Source organism: Manis javanica, chromosome 6, assembly GCF_040802235.1.
Source record: "Manis javanica isolate MJ-LG chromosome 6, MJ_LKY, whole genome shotgun sequence".
NCBI lineage: Eukaryota > Metazoa > Chordata > Mammalia > Pholidota > Manidae > Manis > Manis javanica.
This window is the reverse complement of record NC_133161.1, coordinates 113,082,313-113,102,541: the sequence shown is the minus strand read 5'-3', so window position 1 is coordinate 113,102,541 and position 20,229 is coordinate 113,082,313. Positions and strand designations below refer to the sequence as shown.

Genomic DNA, 20,229 nt, shown 5'->3' with positions numbered 1-20,229 from the left:
CAGAGCAGGTGCTTAGTTAACAGATGCAGAGCAGGGCCTGGGCTGTTCTTCTGCTGGTTTCAGTTCCATCGGTTGCAGACCAGACTGCCCTGCAGCAGTTGTACTGAGAAGCTGATAGCTCCAATAATGGAATGGGAGGCGCTGATGTCTAATTTCATGGGCCTTTCTGAAGGTCATCTTCATATGAGCTTTTTTACTTAGTCTCTCTCTCCTTGGTTTAAGGAGAATCCATAGTAACAGACATTAAAAAAAAAATCTGTAAGCCATTCCATTGCCAGAAACAATGTGTTAATAATCACGAATTAGACTGACTAATCAGATCTCCAGGTGAGAGATCTGTGGTCATAGAGATGTTAGGGGATGCTTAACACTTGAGAATATACATGTTAAGGATTCACTGTATCAGTAAGCACCATGCTTTTTCCAATGTTGAATTGATTTGGCTTCATTTTTAAATGGGCTAGAAGAAAACTGTATTTTTGAAGTGTAATGTAGCTGTGCTTTGATATAGCCAACGTCATTTGATGAAAGAACAGTGGACTTTTAAAATTGAATTTGTAAATTGAGTTGTGAATCATTGGATAGTATGTTCTATTTTAATAGGGAGATCAAAGGAAGAAGTGGGTGAGAAAATACTTGATTCTGCTCAAAATGTGTGTATAGGTTTCTACTCCCTGTAAACACTCTCTACCTAATTGCATTAAATAGTTCCGGTTTAAAACTGTGTAGCAGTAGCTGATACTCAAGAGAGAATATCCTGTGTTTTAGCAGGTTTCAAATTTGTAGAAAATACAAATTAACAGGTGTTAACCTTTCCAAATATAGAGGTCTTATTATTTTTATTGGCTAAACCTAAAAGGAGAAGAGTGAAAATGATGGGATTTGTGGAAATAGACCATTTTTGTTTTGAAGACAAAACATCTAAAACTTTTGGTAGGTTTTTGGATGAAAAATCTTTCTATTTCAAAACCCCAGACTCAAACGTTTGAGAATTGCCTTTGTAGAGCAATATATGCTATTTTAGATTAGCAGCAAAATGAAGTTTGCCTCTTTTATTATGGAATAATCAAATACAACACCAAAGACTATTACCCTTTCTAGGGGATTTTTGGTTTAGCTAAGTAGAACAGAAGATGAAGAGCTAGAGAGAGATGTTACAGGGGTTGTGAATTAATTCTGTTGCAGGAGGAATGAGAAATAGCATCTTGAAGTTGGTTTAAAAAGATAAAGTTCACTATAGCTCAGATCAATTTCACTATGTTTGCAAATTAGCAGGTCATTCAAAGGGCGAAACAATAAATACAAAACAAAGCTTAGGAAAAGAACAAAAACAAATGCTACCTTGACACCATAAATATAAGAAATGAAAAATGTAATTTGAGATGGAATGAAATGGGACATGAAATCATTCTTTAACATTACTTTTTGTCTCTTTAAAAATCTGTAATTTGAAAACTTACCATGAACAATGAATAATTGCTTAGATAAAATGACATCATTTGTGTCATATCTATAGTGATTCTGCTATAAATTGCAACATGTAGTTAAAACTCTATTCCTTCCATTAGCTTTAGAATTTACAAAGTATGTTCTTTAAAAGTACATTCTTTTACCAGACAGGACATGCACATGAAAACAAATTACATGAATTATAATTTAAAATTTTGTTTTCATTTCTTTGTTTTTATCAAGATACTAACTTTTGTACAAGATTTTAATTGACTTTTAAATTAAATAAAATTATACTGAAGATTGCAAGATTTCTGCATAGACTGGAAAGACAGAGAAATCTACAGTTATAATATTTTGCTAGTTCTTCAAAGTGGTTTTGTACCTTGACTCTGAGGCAATGACTATAACAATCTATTACTTGCTTAAAATCGACCAAAGTATCAAACAAAGCAACTGCAGTGGTGCTGAATTTAAAAAGTAGGCAGCTCCAGGAGTTTTATATTATATCCTCATATTGTCCCTTCATTGAATTCTAAAACCTATAAAAATTAAATATAATATCTGAATATGAATAAAAAAATTTCAATATTCAAATTACTATATAGTTTTAGAAAATTTCTTACACCTCTTTCAGAAATGTTACCTAGGACTAGATAACAAGGTATTACTTGTTTTTAAGTAAATTAGGTGCTCTGTCTTTACATTTGGCCCAGAAAAATATTTTCAGCCATAGTTTCACTTCAGCTGCTGAGAGGAAATAAAATATTTTGACTGGAGTTTGAGAAATTTGACAATCTCTTATTAAATTCAAGAGTTATTCTGTACTTAATACATGTCAGTTTACTTCTGCATTGCAAAATATGGTATTATTACTAACCATGACATTTGTTCATGCACTTATTTTTCATGTGAGCATCATATCTACATCTAAATAAATGAGATTTTCTGTTAAGTCTGCAATTCAACAATCATTTAATTGCCTAGTATAGGCTTTGCATATTACTTGGTGTAGTGAGAAGGTATTGAATGAAGTGGAAGATTGGCTTAGGTGGTTCTGTAAAGAATCTTAAATTGTTGAATTTGACCATGTTTTAAGGAAATGTAGTTTCTCATTAGTATATTGGTGTCTACAAAATTGATAATCATGTTGTATTCCTAACATAGCAAAGCCTTATTTAAATTTAATTGATGCTACATTACTTTTAAAAATGATTTTGAATTGTTTTTTTTACCCAATGTAATAATCCATAGGCCTCTACATTTCTAGTTAATTGTATTTTCCTTTTGTTTGTTATTTTTGTACCCTCTTTGTCCTTCAGTAGCTTATAAGCTTGTGAGGGCAGAACTGTGTTTTGTCTGCAATTAGAGCAATCACAGAACCAGCCTTCCTCACAAAGTAGTAAATTAACACATAACTATACAATTAATTTTGTACCATTTATCTGATAATACATAGTCTTCAGTTTTCATTTGTAATGCCTAATTTGTAATTCATTTTCATGACCATTAAAATAGAAATTAAAAGAACGTAGGCTCTAAAAAATTTTTTATTTCATTCAAGTACCTAATCAATCTGGGTAAAAGTAGGTCTATACATACCATGTGACTTTGGACACTTGCTTGAAAACTATTGCAAGCTAGTTTTCATTTTTTTAATCATATTAATTGCTATTAGACATGAGTGTATTTTTTCTCATCCAAATTATTTAGCTTTGGAGCAAAATTACAGTAATGTGTGATAAAACAATATGAGAGAATGTTAGTTTGAAATTTATGGTTCTTGAAATTCAGTTGTAATAAGCTGGGGAAGTGCTGTGTCATATTGACAGTAACATCTGTTTTCATCACAAGATATCAAGCACCAGTATCTGTTACTTAGTTAATACTCATTGGGTATTTGAATGACTGACTGATTGACTGAATGAATGAATGAATACATGAGTAAACAACTGAATGTAATTGTGAAAGGTTGATGGAGAGTAATTAGTTTGTTAGGCTGGTGTGCAACAATTAGGACTTGAGCTGTTTGTTGAAAAAAAGTTTCAATATGACTTCAAGGATACGGAAAATTTAATTACTTTGAGAACTCTTTATTAAGTCATTGTTCTAATTGCCTGATGTCTTTTAAGTGGTTTTTGGGGCAAGTTCATCTTCCATTTTGGAGTGCCAGCTACTTTAACTTGCATATTGGAGAGTGAAAGAGAAAGCAATATGAGACACTAAGTGATATGGACCTCACATATATATCACTAGTAGTCCTTGGCATCTCTGTGTGCTTTCAGTAGCCAGTAAATAATTCATCTGTGGAACTGTCTTCCTGCTTATTGAGAGTCAGTATCATGATTACTTGTTTTATACAGGCACATTCTATAAAAAAGCAGTGTGAAAGTGCATGTGTGTAATGCAAATTCATTCTATCCAATAATGTGGAACTCAGATTACGTATTCCTTTGGGGCCAAACAATAAAACCCTGTCTACTTTTCAATTCAGGAATCTGAGACTTGATAGTGTATGGTGAGTATGAGACATTGATTATTAGGAGGAGGGGAAGGTGGAAAAGATTAGACTTAGTATCAGAAGAAGCTTTATCTCTTACAGTGGAGATGAGGGCGTCTTCTATTGGTTTTTAGGAGAGAATGCCAGGGAGATGAGATTTGTGTCCTAGCATATCTCAAACTGTTTTTAGTTTTCCATGCTGTTTTATACCTTTGGCTTTTGTACATGCTGTTATGTCTCTTTGGAACACCCTTCACCCTTCTTCCCGTAGTTTAGTCATGGTTTGTGATGTCAAGGAGTATTTTATCTGGGGAAGCTGTCCCTACTGTAGAACCCCGGGCATACATTTTTTTTTTTGTAAAGTGAAGAGCAGGATAACCCATTGGGATACAAGAAGAAAACATTAGATTTTTTGTTATGTATTCCTGTTGAGAGAAAAAAGTCTAGCTTTTCTAATATTATATGTGTTAAAACTGGCACTTTCATTGTCTCATAAGTCATAAGTCAAGTGGACACTTGTTACATACAGTATGAGAAATACTCTGAGGAAGAGTGGGAGTTTGTAAAACACAAAAAGGTCTATATCAGTATCCACATTTATTTGTTGTCACACCATAGTACATTTTAGTTTATTATGTCTATCTGCTTATCTTAAACTTATTCAGACTTTTTGGTTACCCTTCATGTGATAAATGCATACTTGACTTAACTAAATCTAAAATTAACCATTTTCTCTGCCATCTTGTATACTATGAGACCCTTGGAATGCTTTAATTCTATCCACTGTTTAGTATTATAGTTTCGTGTATTTTTATGCCTCTAATGTTAGTTGTCACCATCCTCCTTAGGTATCAGTATTTATTATTCAAAAATATACATGAAAAATTAATTTAAGATTGTGTGTCAGTGATAATTGAAAAAAATATTCCTGCACATTTATGTCTTTGTTTAAGTCTTTCTTGTGCCCCATTTTTTCCTTTTTGATTGAGCTTTCTTCTAACAATGCCAGTAGTTCTTTCAGTGAGGATATGTTAGTAGTATATACTTTCTCTTTTAAAAATGTTTAATCTAAATATTTGGTTGGGTACGATGGCTATCTTTGTTAATCTAAAGATATTATCCTGCTGTCTCCCAGTTTGTGCTATTGCTGGTGCTAGTCAATTTGCCTTTTTTTGTAGTAATATGACTTTTCTTTCTGATTTGTTCTGATTGCCTGATTAGGATTCATACAGTATCAAGGATTTGTCTATTTTGTCAATACTGGAAAATTCTTGTCATTGTTTTCTCCTTTGCAACTCCAGTTCAATATATGTTGTCTTTTTATTTTGTTGCCCATGTTTTGTAATCTTTTCATATTTTCTATCCCTTTTTATTTTTGCTACCTTCTGTTTAATTCCTTAGATTTATCTTCCAATTCAGATCTTCTGTCTTCACCTGTATTTAATTACTGTTTAGCACAACCACTGAGGCTGAAATTCCCATTTGACATTCCAATAAGTTATGTTTTATTCTTTTCCTTTTTTTAAATTAAGGTATAATTGATATACAATCTTACGAAGGTTTCACATGAGCAACGTTGTGGTTACTACATTCCCCCCTATTATCAAGTCCCCCCAACACACCCCATTATAGTCACTGTCCATCAGTGTAGTAAGATGCTAAAGCGTCACTACTTGTCTTCTCTGTGCTATACTGCCTTCCCCATGGCCCCCTACATTATGTGTGCTAATCATAATACCCCTTAATCCCTTTCTCCCTCCCTTTGCTCCCCTCCCTCCCTCCCCACCAAGAAGGACTGCTAGTCCCTTCTTGGGGTCTGTGAGTCTGTTTCTGTTCTGTTCCTTCAGTTTTTGCTTTTTAAACTCCACAAATGACTGAAATAATTTAGTACGTGTCTTTCTCTGCCTGGCTTATTTCACTGAGCATAATACCCTCTATCTCCATCCATGTTGTTGCAAACGGTGGGATTTGTTTTCTTCTTATGGCTGAATAATATTCCACTATGTATAGGTACCACATCTTCTTTATCCATTCATCTACATATCTTCGCTATTGTAAATAGCACTGCAGTAAACATAGGGGTGCATATATCTTTTTGAATCTGTGATCCTGTTTTCTTAGGGTAAAATCCTAGGAGTGGAATTCGTGGGTCAAATGGTATTTGTTTTCAGTTTTTTGAGGAACCTCCATATTGCTTTCCACAATGGCTGAACTAATTTACATTCCCACTGACAGTGTAGGAAGGTTCCCGTTTCTCTGCATCATTGCCAGCATTTGTTGTTCCTGGTCTTTTGGATGTTCGCCATCCTAACTGGTGTGAGGGGATATCTCATGGTGGTTTTAATTTGCATTTTCCTGATAATTAGCAATGAGGAGCTTTTCACGTGCCTTTTGGCCATCTGAATTTCTTCTTTGGAGAGTTGTCTGTTCGGATTCTCTGCCCATTTTTTAATTGGGTTATTTGCTTTTTGGGTGTTGAGCGTGTGAACTCTTTATGTATTTTGGATGTTAACCCCTTGTTGGATATGTCATTTACAAATATATTCTCCCATACTGTAGGATGCCTTTTTGCTCTACTGATTGTGTCCTTTGCTGTACAGAAGCTTTTTTGTTTGATGTAGTCTCATTGTTCATTTTTGCTCTTGTTTCCCTTGCCCAAGGAGATGTGTTCAAGAAAAAGTTGCTGATGTATATATTCAGGAGACATTTGCCTATGTTTTCTTCCAAGAGTTTTATGGTTTCATGAGTTACATTCAGGTGCTTGATCCATTTGCATTTACATTTGTGTATGGAGATAGACAGTAATCCAGTTTCATTCTCTTAGATGTAGCTGTCTAGTTTTTTAACACTGGTTGTTGTGAAGAGGCTGTCATTTCCCCATTGTATATCCAAGGTTCCTTTATTGTATATTAATTGACCATATGTGCTTGGGTTTATATCTGGGCTCTCCATTCTGTTTCATTGATCTATAAGTCTGTTCTTGTGCCAGTATCAAATTGTCTTGATTATTGTGGCTTGATTACTAGAACTTGAAATTAGGGAGTGTAATCCCCATAGCTTTTTTCTTCCGTCCCAAATTTCCTTGTCTATATGGGGTCTTTTGTAGTTCCATATGAATTTTAGAACTCTTTATTGTAGTTCATTGAAGAATGCTGTCAGTATTTGGATAGGGGTTGCTTTGAATCTGTAGATTGCTTATGCAGGATGGCCATTTTGACAATATTAATTCTTCCTATCCATGAGCATGGGATGTATTTCCATTTACTGGTGTCTTCTTTCATTTCTCTCAAGGTTGTAGTTTTCAGGGTATAGGTCTTTCACCTCCTTGGTTAGGTTTATTCCTAGGTATTTTATTCTTTTTAATGCAATTGTGAATGTAATTGTTTTCCTGATTTTTCTTTCTGCTTCTTCATTGTTAGTGTGTAGGAATGCAACAAATTTCTGTGTATTGATTTTGTATCCTGCAACTTTGATGAATTTAATTATTTGTTCTAATAGTTTTGGAGCAGATTCTTAGGGTTTTTTATGTACAATATCATGTCATCTACAAACAGTGACAGTTTAACTTCTTCCTTACTGATCTGGATGCCTTTTATTTCTTTGTGTTGTCTGATTACCATGGCTAGCATCTCCAGAACTATGTTGAGTAAAGGTGGGGAGAGTGGGCATCCTTGTCTTGTGTCCTATCTTAGAGGAAAAGCTTTCAGCTTTTTGCTGTTAAGTCTGATGTTGGCTGTGGGTTTGTCATATATGGCCTTTATTATGTTGAGGTACTTGCCCTCTATACCCATTTTGTTGAGAGTTTTTATCATGAATGAATGTTGAATTTTGTCAAATGGTTTTTCAGTATCTATTGAGATATGTATTTTTTTGTCCTTCTTTTTGTTGATGTGGTGTATGATGTTGATGGATTTTTGAATATTGTACCATCCTTGCATCCCTGGGGTAAATCCCACTTGTTCATAATATATGATCTTTTTGATGTATTTTTGAATTAGTTTGCTAATATTTTGTTGACTATTTTTGCATCTACGTTCATCAGGGATATTGGTCTGCAATTTTTTTTTTTTGTGGTATCTTTGCCTGGTTTCGGTATTAGAGTGACGCTGGCTTGAATGAGTTTAGTATTCCCTCTTCTACTTTTTTGGAGAACTTAAGGAGAATGGGTGTTCTTTCAATGCTTGATTAAATTCAGCAGTGAAGCCATCTGGTTCAGGTGTTTTGTTCTTGGGTAGTATTTTGATTTCTAACTCAGTTTCATTACTGATAATTGGTCTGTTCAGATTTTCTGTTTCTTCCTTGATTAGCCTTGGAAGGTTGTATTTTTCTAGAAAGTTTTCCATTTCATCTGGATTATCCAGTTTGTTAGCATGTAATTTTTCACAGTATTCCCTAAGAATTCTTTGTATTTCTGTGGTCTGTAGCAATTTTTACTTTTGCATGTCAGGTTCTGTTCATGTGTGTAGACTCCCATTTTTTCTTGATAAGTCTGGCTAGGGGTTTATCTATTTTGTTTATTTTCTCAAAGAACCAGCTCTTGGTTTCATTATTTCTTTGTATTGTTTCATTCTTGTCAGTTTATTTCTTCTCTGATCTTTATTATGTCCCTGTTTGTACTGACTTTGGGTCTCATTTACTCTTCTGTTTTTAGTTTCATTAATTGTGAGTTTAGACTGTTCATTTCAGATTGTTGTTCTTTCTTGAGATAGGCCTGTATTGCTACTTTCCTTTTACAACTGCCTTCTATGTGTCCCATAGAAGTTGGGGCATTGAGCTGTTGTTTTCATTTGTCTCAGTATATTGCTTGATCTCTGTTTTTATTTGGTCATTGATCCATTGATTATTTCAGAGTATGTTGTAAAGCCTCCATCTGTTTGTGGGCCTTTTTGTTTTCTTTGCACAATTTATCTCTAGTTTCATACCTTTGTGGTCTGAGAAACTGGTTGGTACAATTTCAGTATTTTTGAATTCACAGGTGTTCTTTTTGTGGCCTAGTATGTGATCTATTCTATAAAATGTTCCATGTGCACTTGAGAAGAATGCATATCCTGCTGCTTTTGAGTGGAGTGTTCTCTAGATTCTGTTAGGTCCTTCTGTTCTAATGTGTTGTTCAGTACTTCTATCTCCTTACTTATTTTCAATCTGGTTATGTGTCCTTTGGTGTGTGTGGTGTGTTGAAGTCTCACAAAATGAATGCATTACATTCTGTTACATCCTTTAATTCTGTTAGTATTTGCTTCACATATGTAGGTGTCCCTATTTTGGGTACCTTGATATTTATAATGGTTATATCCTCTTGTTGGACTGACCCCTTTATCATTATGTAATGACCTTCTTTGTCTCCTGTTTCTTTGTTTTGAAATCTATTTTGTCTGATACAAGTACTGCAACTCCTGCTTTTTTCTCCCTATTAGTTGCATAAATTATCTTTTGACATCCCTTCACTTTTAGTCTCTGTGTCTTTGGTTTTGGAGTGAGTCTCTTGTAGGCAGCATTATAGATGGGTCTTATATTTTTAACCAAACTTTGTGTGTTTTGATTGGTGCATTTAGTCCATTTACATTTAGGGTGAATAGCCAGTATCTCTGTACATATTGCCATAGTAGGCCTTAGATTTGTGGTTACCAAAGGTTCAAGGGTAGCTTCTTTACTATCCAACAGTCTAACTTAACTAATTTAGTATGCTATTTCAAACACAATTGAAAGGTTTATTTTTTTTGGCCTCCCTTCTTTTTCTTCCTCCTCTACTCTTTATATATTAGGTGTCATATTCTGTGCTCTTTGTGTATCTTTTGAATGGCTTTGTAAGTAGTTGATTTAGTTTTGCATTTGGTTAGTAATTAATTGTTCTACTTTCTTTACTGTGGTTTCATTTCCTCTGTTGACAGTTATTTAGTCTCAGGAACACTTCCATCTATAGCAGTCCCTCCAAAATACACTGTAGAGATGGTTTTTGGGAGGTACATTCTCTTAGCTTTTGCTTATCTGGAAAGTGTTTAATCCTTGCTTAAATTTAAATGGTAATCTTGCCGGGTAAAGCATTCTGGGTTTGAGGCCCCTCTGTTTCATATCATTAAATGTATCATGCCACTCCCTTCTGGCCTGTAAGGTTTCTGCCGAGTAAGCTGATGATAGATAGCCTCATTGGTTTTCCTTTGTATGTGATCTTTTTCTCTCTCTGACTGCTTTTAATACTCAATACTCTGTCTTTATCCTTGATTTTTCCATTTTAATTATTGTATGTCTTGGTGTTATCCTCCTTAGTTCCCTTGTGTTGGGAGATTTGTGTACTTCCATGACTTGAGAGACTATTTCCTTCCCCAGTTTGGGGAAGTTTTCAGGAATCATTTCTTCAAATACCCTTTCTATCCCCTTTTCTCTGTCTTCTTCTGGTATCCCTATAATGTGAATATTGTTTTGTTTGGATTGTTCAGAGAGTTGTCTTAGTGTTCTTTCATTCCTAGATATGTTTGTTTCTCTGTCTGCCTCAGTTTGTTTTCCTGTTCTCTAATTTCTATTCCATTTACCATCTCCTCTACCTCTTCAGGTGTGCCTTTAAAACCCTCCATTGTATGTTTCATTTCACCTACTTTATTTTTCTAAGTGTCTATCTCTTTTTTGATTTCATCCCTTAAGTCTTGAATATTTTTCTATAGCTCCATTACCATGTTTATGATCTTTATTTTGAACTCTTTTTTCAGGCTGATTGGTGATTTCAGTTTCAGTGAGCCCTCTTTCTGGTGTTTGAGCAATTTTGGATTAAACAAGGTTCTGCTTTTTCATAATCCTGCTGGATAATGAGAAATAATAGGTTTGTGTAGGCAGCACCCTCTAGTGCCCAGAAGCTCTACTATTCGAAGCTGCCCAGCACCTGCAGTGATGGTGGGGGTCACAGGTGAGCCATTCCTGTGCCTGCTGTAAGGAGAGTGCTCTTTCCCGCCCCCCCAGTCGTGGTGCCTGCCTCCACTGTCAGGGCCAGTGAGGTTCACATGCAGGGAGCAGACTCTATGTTCTGCCCCTGTAGCTGCCATAGGCAGGGCTGCCTTCCAGCTGGTCTAGCCCAATGTTGGGGGCAGCAGGAGTGGTAGGCTGCTTTTCACGGTGGGGACCTCAGGGCTGCTTTGCCATCCAGGGACATGGAGCTCCTGGATGTCCTGAAAGTTCCCAACCTGCTGGGCTGAGTGTTCCGGGAAGATTTTGTCCACCTGTTCTTTCTCTTGGGCAGCAAGCTCTGTGTAATCCTTGCCCCTTTAGCAGCCCTCTCACTGTTGGGAAGTTTTTCAAAGTTCCCACCTTTCCTTTGTCCCAGAGCAGCCAGTTATGGGAACCTCTTCTCCATAAGCAGCTGGAGTCTCAGTCTCTCTGAGTATTTTGCCTGTCTGCTTTCCTACTCCTCTAATCTCCAGAGCATCATGCAATGTGGGTTTGTGCTCCTGGAATAGATCTCAAAGGCTGGGTATTTAGCAGTCCTGGGCTTCTGCTCCCTACCCACTCTTGTTTCTCTTCCTCCCACTGGTGAGCTGGGGTGGAAGGAGAACTTGTGTCCCCCCAAATCACCACTTTATTACTTTATCCTTTTCTGTGAGATCTGCTCTTTTTCCAGATGGAGGCCAGCTGTGGCAATCTTTCTCGTCATTCTTTTAGAATTAGTTGTATTTGCTGTTTTTTTGTATTATCTTTGGTTTTGGAAGGAGATTTCTGCCTCACTTTTCCCACTGCTGTCTTTTCCACTCTCCTATTACATTGTTTTTAATCTGTCCCCCCGCAAAATCTCCCAAAACCTCTCCCAACCCATCTTATTCTTAGGTTATTTCTTTTTATCCTTTAATAAATGTAGATGGCATTTCTTATGCCTAGCTTTTGTAGCACCTGTTGGAGCTCAGCATACATCTGCCATCTAACAGGAGAGGATGGCAGATCACCTGGATTGGGCCACACAGCACGACACGCAGCCATAAGCCAATCAAGGAGGGAGTGACTCCCCGGGGTCTGATGTACATTTTGTAATCACTGCCTCAAAGCATACTGCACTGTCAGGGAATCGAGCTTTCCTATTTCTGATCCCGACAGAACAATTCCATCCATCCTTAAGTCCCACAGACACAGGAGCCAAGCTGATATTGAGTCCGAGAGCTTCTGCCTAAACCAGGAGCCCAAATCCACCAGCTCAGCCTGAGTATAGGGGCGGAGCGTAGAGGGCTCCACGACCTGGGGAGGGGGCTGCTCCTCTCCTTGGAAAACTTTCAGCTGCTGGGTCTTTATTTTCTTTACAACCACTGTGCATGCTTTCAATATAGGAGGGGCCAGAGCCTCCTGCACCACCCCTTCATCCTTCCCCAGTTCCTCCATTTCTGGGGCTGATGGCACCTTTCTCTCCTATCCCCCGAGTGCCTCCTCTGCTACAACATTTACCTTTTCTACTGTGCCTCACAGCAATGCCAGCTCAGTCTTCAGAAGCTCTCTTACCTTCACCTCAATGCTTTGCAGCTGATGTTCTTGTGCCACCTCCGCCTGTGCTTCCCTCAGGAGTTTGTCTTTTTCCTTGATTGCCTCTTCCTCCTTCAGAACACCTGGCAGTGCTGCCATCTGGGTCTGTAAGGAATATTTTACCTCTTCAATGGCACCTTGCTGCCAGCGTTCTTGTGCTGCTTCCTCTCGTATAAGTGTCATTTCCTTCTTCAGGAAATACACAGAGGTTTGCAGCTCACCATTTTCGTGCTGCCATTTCTTGGGTCTTTTTCAGGAGCATGTCCTTCTCTTCTGTAGACATTTTTTAGTACTGTGAGAAGCAGCCAACCCACAGTCCCTGCTGCCTCACGGGCACTCTGATTCTCAAAGGACCTCCTTACTATACGAAGGGCCACCCCTACTGCCTCAGGTGTCACCACCTCCACTTGCCTCCAGTCCTGGGGTGGGTCACAGTCCTCTAGGAGGCAAGCCACCTCAGATCACATACCCATTGGGGGACAATACACAGTCTCCCTATTCATAGGGGGCAGTCTGCTGAAGCACGTGTCTCATAAGGGCAGCCTGTCTTTTTCCTTGGTCAACAGTGAATCCTGCTGACTTTCGCCAATTGTCTTGCCAATGGGTTTCAGCTCCAGGCAAGTTCCCTGTGGATTCAGTGACAGTGAGACATTCTTTGGGATGAAAGGGTTTATTACCAGGCTTGTTCTCTTGGTGGTAGTGCCTATGTCTCTGCACAGAGCACTGGGCCGAGCTCTCTATATAGAGCAGTAATAGCTCTAATGATTTAAAGACACTCTAACTCCAGACCTATTGCCTAAAGGTGTGGAAGTGGTAGGCTAGTAACAGGCCAGTTACATCATCAGGTGGTTTAAGTTCAGTGAGGATCCTGGCCATAGGAACCCCAACTTCCCTACAGTCTTTATGAGATGGCAAGTGAATTCCTGATAAAGAAGTATGGTCTCTTGCCTGAGGTGGGAGTACTACAGCCATAGGTCTTGGAGATGATCTCAAAGGTGGCCTTGGGAAGTTGCCCAGGGTGGCATTGCAGCATCTGGCTTAGGTGTAGCTGTCCTGATTATCAGCCATCAGTGGCAGCTCCTTCGGCACAGGGACCTAGATTTTGCCAGTGCTCCCTAAGGGTGACGATGAGTGTCTCCAGCACAGAGCCACAGTGGCTAAACACCTTTCAAAGGACCATGTAGGGCTTGCTGATCTTTTTCCCTTAGTATCCTTGCATCACAGGGATGATGGAGAGCTTGGCCAGCATTTTGGCCCTTTGGCTGTCAGTGGCTACCTCTTGGAGTGCTTAACAACCAGAATGACATGTCCCTTTTAATACCTGAAGGCTGCACATTCCTTGAACCTGGTCTGCTGGCTGGCATAGGTGTGCTTTTGCATGGGCTTAATTTTCAAAAGCTCATCCTTGAGGTACCCTCACAAGATAAAGTCCATGATCTCAGATTCTGCGGTGGGCAGGGAGAAGCGGAACCTGATCTTTATGTCCCTGACCAGGTGGCTCAGTGTCGTGGTGAGAGTGCTCACCTGGTCCTTGTCCTTGTCTCCGTGGAGCCATTGTGGCCTTCTAGCCCTGCAGCGCTATCATCAGCTGTCATATTGTGTTTTCTTAGAGAAGAAACCAGAAGCCTTTGAATTAGTTTACACCTTAACTCTTCTACCCAAAGCCAAAGGTGAGGAGTAACTGCCAGCTGCCTAGGATTGATGGCTTTTAGTGTGTGTAGGTAGTTTGGATTGATGAGCAGAGCAAAGGAGGAAATGTCAGCTGTAGTCTCTGGCTTTTGAGAATGTCCTTGTTTTGGGCTAATACCGATATATTGGGGGAGTAGCTCTTAAAGTACTTGAAAAATATATGTGCAAGGTAATACTGTTTTGTATACTCCATCATTCAGTTTCAAAGAAGAACCTCTAGTCATTTGGGGAGGTGATTGAAGAAACATACCTATCTGTTCAAATATTCCAAATTAGATACATTGTATAAGTTGTGGGAAAAGGTCTTTTTTATATATGAGAAAATGACATCATTCTTTGCTGGCTCCTGTAAATTGGCTTGTTCTTTGTCAGCAAAATGGCTGAACTTCTGCTTCCTCTTTATAAGACTGAACTTTATCTTTAAAACTGTATGGCTAGGTGAAACATGTAGGATACTTTTCCTTTCAAGAAACAGAAAAAGCCAAAGCAGCTTAAAGAATGAGGAAGATTTGTTAATTACATAAAGAGAAATTTGCATATAAGAGAGTTCTAGTGTCAGTTAATTCAGCAGCATTTTCAAGATCAAGGTTCTATCTGTCTTTTTCCTCTGACAGCCTTAGTTCCTATTGAGTTGAAGTTTGTCCTCAGACTTGTCCCCTAATGATTTAAAGACACTCTAACTCCAGACCAAGTAAATGAGAATCTCTGGGGGCTAGGGTTGCGGGGAGAGAGGGAGTTCAGGCATTGGGCTTTTAAAGTTCCCACATGATTCTATCATGCAGCTTGTTAGGACAGCATAGAGTCACACCAAGATTCACCCTGGGGATTATAAATCCCGCTTCCCTGAATCATACAGCCACTGAGAGCTGAAGAAAGCAGGATTTTTTTTTTTCTTTAGCAAGGAGTAAGGGAGAGAAATTCAGCCAATGTCTTCCCTGCTACAGATGATTTAAAGTTCTTAGAAAAAGTACTTCTGCAGTCTCATCTTCTTGCACAAATTTGTGTAGCATTCTTTATTTTTCAAACATTTGGTACAATTCACCAGTGAAGCCACCTGGGCCTGGGAAATTTCTTTGTGGATAGATATTTAAACTACAAATTCTTTTTCTCTGGTAAATATAGGAAACATCAGGTTATCTGTTTTTTCTCCAATGACCTTCAGTAGATTTTACCTTTCAAGAAATTTTTCCATCCCATTTAAGTTACTTAATTTGTTGACATAAAGTTTTTAGTAATATTCTCTTATTGGCCTTTTAATGTCTCTCTGATATATAGTGATGTTCTCTCTCATTTCTGATATTGTAAATTTTGTTTACTCGTTTTTCCTGATTTCACGGAAAAAAAATTACCAATTTTAGTGACCTTCCAAAGAGCCAGCTTTTGGCTCAATGATTTTCAGTAAAAATATTGTTTTTATGTTTTTTGTTTTGTGATGGCAGACCTAGCCTTGTTGCTCATAACCTTTATACTGTGGATCCCTTGTATTCTCGTTGAATGAATACTTGTGTTCTATCACTTCACCTCCCAGTGGACAGTATGCTTTTTGGAACAATGATTATTTTTGTTTTTTCTGTAGAGCCTTGAATTAAATTAGGCTCAGTAATAGTGGATGAAGATCTTGGAGGTTGACATAAGTTGTTTAATTCTTTTGGTAACTGTGTCATATAGAATTCCGTAGTAAGTTAAAATAAAAAGGCAGAAAATTCTTGTTTCTGGGAAGGCAAATTTAGCTCCCCTGACCTTTTTATCAAATTGTTTGTCTCTGTAATGTATGAATATTTAAGTTTCATTATGATTTAACATTCTTGTTAAGCTTTAGATGATTCTGCTCTTTTAGTAGCTTTATCCCATTTAGGGCTTGCTTTTAACCTCACTCCAAGCCTCTCTCCCATGCTGCAGTGGAGATGAATGCAAAGAAATTCACAAGAGGTTATAACAAAATAGATAAATTATTTCTGTTATAAAAAGATCCACTCTAGGAGATGGAGCTCTATTTAGTAAATATGGGCTTACCTAGTACATTTAACATATGACTGGAGTTATCATAAAGATGTACTTAGGAATGTTAGTGTGGGTACTTGGAATGCCAGAGTGCTGATTTTTTTCAATTTTGTTAAGAAAATATTTAACTAGACCCAAGTTTCTAACAACATTAGAATAAAACAAAAAAATTATCTTTACTTTTCTTTAGCTGCCTAACCTATGAAGAGAAAAGCACATTCACTATTTTGTAAACTGCTTTAAGATTCCATTTGTTCTGTTGGCTTGTCTTTCTCCTTTCCTTGAAGCTTGAAGTAGTGCCTTTTTTGAGTGTGTTTAGAACATGTTTTCAAAGTGTCTGAACTTGTGAGATGTTAAATCATTCCAGAATGGGAAACAGCTTGGTGTGTGTAGAGGAAACTGCATCTGCTGGACTGGATGGCAGACCTGTGAATCCTGAATACACCAGGTTCTGTGTTTTGAACATGGGCAAGTTCTTAACCTCTTACAGCCTCAGTTTTCTCTTGAAGCCTGTTGTGAAAATCAAGTGAAAGTATAAATGCAAGTATCTGTAGCCTGTGTGTGACATGATGTTAGTTTCTGCGTCTGATATGGTATTGTCAAATCAGCTCACACTTTCTCCTGCTTGAATATATTCTCCATGTTCTTCTCACTCCTTTATAATGTATCAACCCCAAAAACCTTCTGCCTCATGAAAAATTTGAATGTGCTAAACTCTGAAATAAAAACACACAACCAGTAAATAGCAGATGTAATTCAAATCCAGGTCCTTTTCACTCCGGAGCCTGTGCCATTAACCAGTATATATGCTGTCAACTGTCAGCATTCTTTCATCATTAATACTAGAATGCTGATTTTGAAATTTTATTATTTAATGACAGCCATTAAAAGGGACTATGGGAAGTTTGAAAAAGAAAAATACAGAAATTCTCAGTGTGGGACTCTTTTAGTAGGTTTAAAAAACAAAACAAAACACAGAGTCAGTGCGTGTTGAGTATAGTGTGCTCTATTATGGCTGATAAGTGGAACCCGTCCCTGCTCTCTTCAGAAAACTCAGCTGTATGGGGGTAAGCTTGGTATATCCAAGTTTATTTAAGCAATGGGCTAAATCCAGTAATACTGTAATTCAAAAGGTGCTTTTTTCTTCTTCCTTAAAGCAGTTTTTCAGATTTTTAGTAGTTCTCTTTTGTTTATGTGTCAGAAAGAAGCATCTGATTTCTTCTGCAAAATCTATTGTTATGATACAGCAGCATATTATTTCCCTTCAGAAACATGTCATTCTCTTAACCTGGTTCTGTCATGCTTAGAAAAAGTTGCTTTCCTTTTGTAATTTTATGAATTTTATAAGTTTTTTTGTTAATTAAGATTTCTAGAGTGAGTTGCTTACATGGCATGGAAGGACATGTATGTACTTTTACTTTTATATGTGTACTTCAGTGAAAGTCTGTCCCCCACCCCCTACTAACAAAGTGAATTTTTGAGAAAGTGCCCTCACAGGATCCTTTTCTCATGAATTTATCTTTCCAGACTAGAAATGTAATTCTCAATCCCTCAGACTTGGATATAGATATGACTCCTAAATACTTTCAGCAGAAGCGACCTATAAAATAAATGTCTGCACCCATCACTTTTATAAATCAAACAGGAAAAGCAAAAACATGGTTGCCAGAAAAGACAGTCAAGATTTGAATTTATTCATACAACGAATACTCTTATTACAGACACGTGTTGTCTCCAGCAACTTTTCCTTTTACTTCGGGCTGCTTATTTCAGTTTCCTCTCTGTTTTCTTCTTATTCAAACAAATCATTCTTTGACATCAGCATTCTTTCAATATATCAGACTTTGTTCGGTATTGTAAATTTCTTGCTACCTCTGTTATGCAGGGTCATTTCCACCCAGATGAATAATAGTACCCAGGAGCAGTATTTTAGAGCCTTCAGGGATCTTTGATTTTCTTTATCATTGCTGTTCTCCTTTTTATATTACTGAGGCATATATTATGTAAATCAGTTATCTTTTGAGGTCATGTATAATATACTTAATAAGTAGTTTTATATTCGAATTATATTTTAGGTAAGTAAATTTCAGATACTAATTTCAGAAGAATGTTTTTGACTCTTAATATTGTTTACAAAGCAATCTCTAGGTAATAGAAAGTGAGAAATAAAGCAAATGCTCATGTGTTGGAAATATCTTTGGTTCGTTGCCTCTGAACAGGGCTTTTTTTTTTTTTTTGGCGAACCTCTGAGAATCCCATGAAATAATCATGTTCCCTTGGTATTTTCTGTATTTTCTTATTCTTTTTAGAATAAGGCATTGCTGATGTATCTCTTCCCAAGGCAATATCCAGCTTCTCTCTGTGTTTTTTTTTTTTGTGTGCCTGTTTTATCATGGACCTGAAATGTAAAAAAGAGTAGACCCACTGTTAATTCAGTAAGCCTTTACTGAGGGTATTGTATATTGTGTTAGTTCAAGGACATCAAAGAAATAAAAATAAAATCAAACCAGAGAGCAGTTCTAAGGCAATGCTTTAATTTTCTATTGCTGCATAACAGATTTCCACAAACTGCACAGCTTAAAACAACACACATTTGTCTCATGTTTTCTGTAGCTCTGAAGTCTGGGCATAGCTTAATTAGCTGGGTGCTCTGCTCAAGGTCTCATAAGACTTCCACCAAGGTGTTGGTGAATCTGCATTTTCATCTAGGGACTTGAATGGAATGATTCCCTTCGAGCTCTTTCAAATTGTTGGCAGAATTTCTTTGTCAGCTGAATGACTTAGGACCCCAGCCTTTTGGCTGTTCACTGAGGACCACCCTTAGTTCCCAGAGGCCACACACAGTTCTTGCCATGTAAGCTACTCCAGCATGGCTGTTTGCATCATTAAAGCCTGCAAAGGGAGTCTTTAGCTCCAGTCTAGTGGTATGATGGAATCTTGTGTAATGTAATGTAATCATGGGTATAATATCCCATTACCTTTTCCATATTGTATTGCTTGGATTCAAGTCACAGGTCTTGCTTACACTGAAGGAGAGGGGATTACACAAAGGCATGAACACTGGGAGAGGTGAGGTCACTAGGTGGGGTGGGGGTGGGGGGTTGCCTTTTTCTTCTTTTTGCCACAGACAAGATGTAAAAATGGGTAATAGGTAAACCTCAAGTGATGAAAACTGGTACATTTTAATGCTTATATATATTGTTCATGCTCGCACTAGATTAAACAATGTTGAAGGTGAGCCATTATTCTGACTGGCACTGTGCTGAAGGCTTGTCTCTGTTCTGGTGAGACTGTGGTGTTTGTTCCTTAGTATTTCAAAGACATATCCACGAATGTTTGAGACTCCACAGTAGAGGCTGGAATTTCTTTCTCCCCATATTTTCATTCATTAAGATTTTCAGAATTGTTATCAAACTGTTAATGTAGTTATATGCTTTTGTTTAAAGTAGCAAGCAATACAGACATCAAAGAAAAGTTTCTTGTTAAGTTGAATAAAGGTCTATTAAAAGAATAGGTTAGGCATGTATAGAAGATTTTTTTTTTAGACTTACATTCTCAGAGAGCAGCAGTGTTGCATTTTTAGGTTTCATAGTAACATTTGGGTTTCTTTTGCTTCAATTTATTCAATGCTTTAAACAGGTAATGAGCTTATTTCCATTGGATTTTTTCATCTTATCTTACCTCTTACTTACCTAGTAGGCCTTGTTTTACATTGCTGAGTTGATTTCATGAATTTAATGACTTAGAGCAGTGACCTTTAATTTTGGATATAGATTAAAATCAAAGATAAAATTCCATAATGTCTTGCTCTGCATCCTCTGTTGATGCCAATAAGAACTGCTTTAGTTTTAAAGCTTTCTGGATTAAATTCACATTTCTAATGTACTTCTATTCTTGGGGAAATATACATACCAATTTAATAAAGAAGAAAAATTTGATACTTGTAGATTTCTTTGAAAGTCACCTTATGGACTAAATTGTAGTCTTTTAAAAACAATTCTACTTATACCTAAAAAAGAAAAGAACCGTTCTAAGTAGAGCTGCAACAAGTGGGGTGGAAGGGACTTTAACAGATCTATCTTTCCCCTGGAAGTACTTCTGAC

The 20,229-nt window shown here is 37.3% G+C and overlaps 1 protein-coding gene and 1 pseudogene across 2 annotated transcripts in view; one reads left to right on the top strand and one right to left on the bottom strand.

Annotated features, from left to right (window-relative positions):
- The window catches only part of DDX10 (DEAD-box helicase 10), a 315,320-nt gene that overhangs the window by 117,716 nt on the left and 177,375 nt on the right, over positions 1 to 20,229 (top strand). The window lies entirely within an intron of this gene.
- The window catches only part of LOC140850048 (small ribosomal subunit protein uS5 pseudogene), a 35,392-nt pseudogene continuing 20,594 nt past the window's right edge, over positions 5,432 to 20,229 (bottom strand).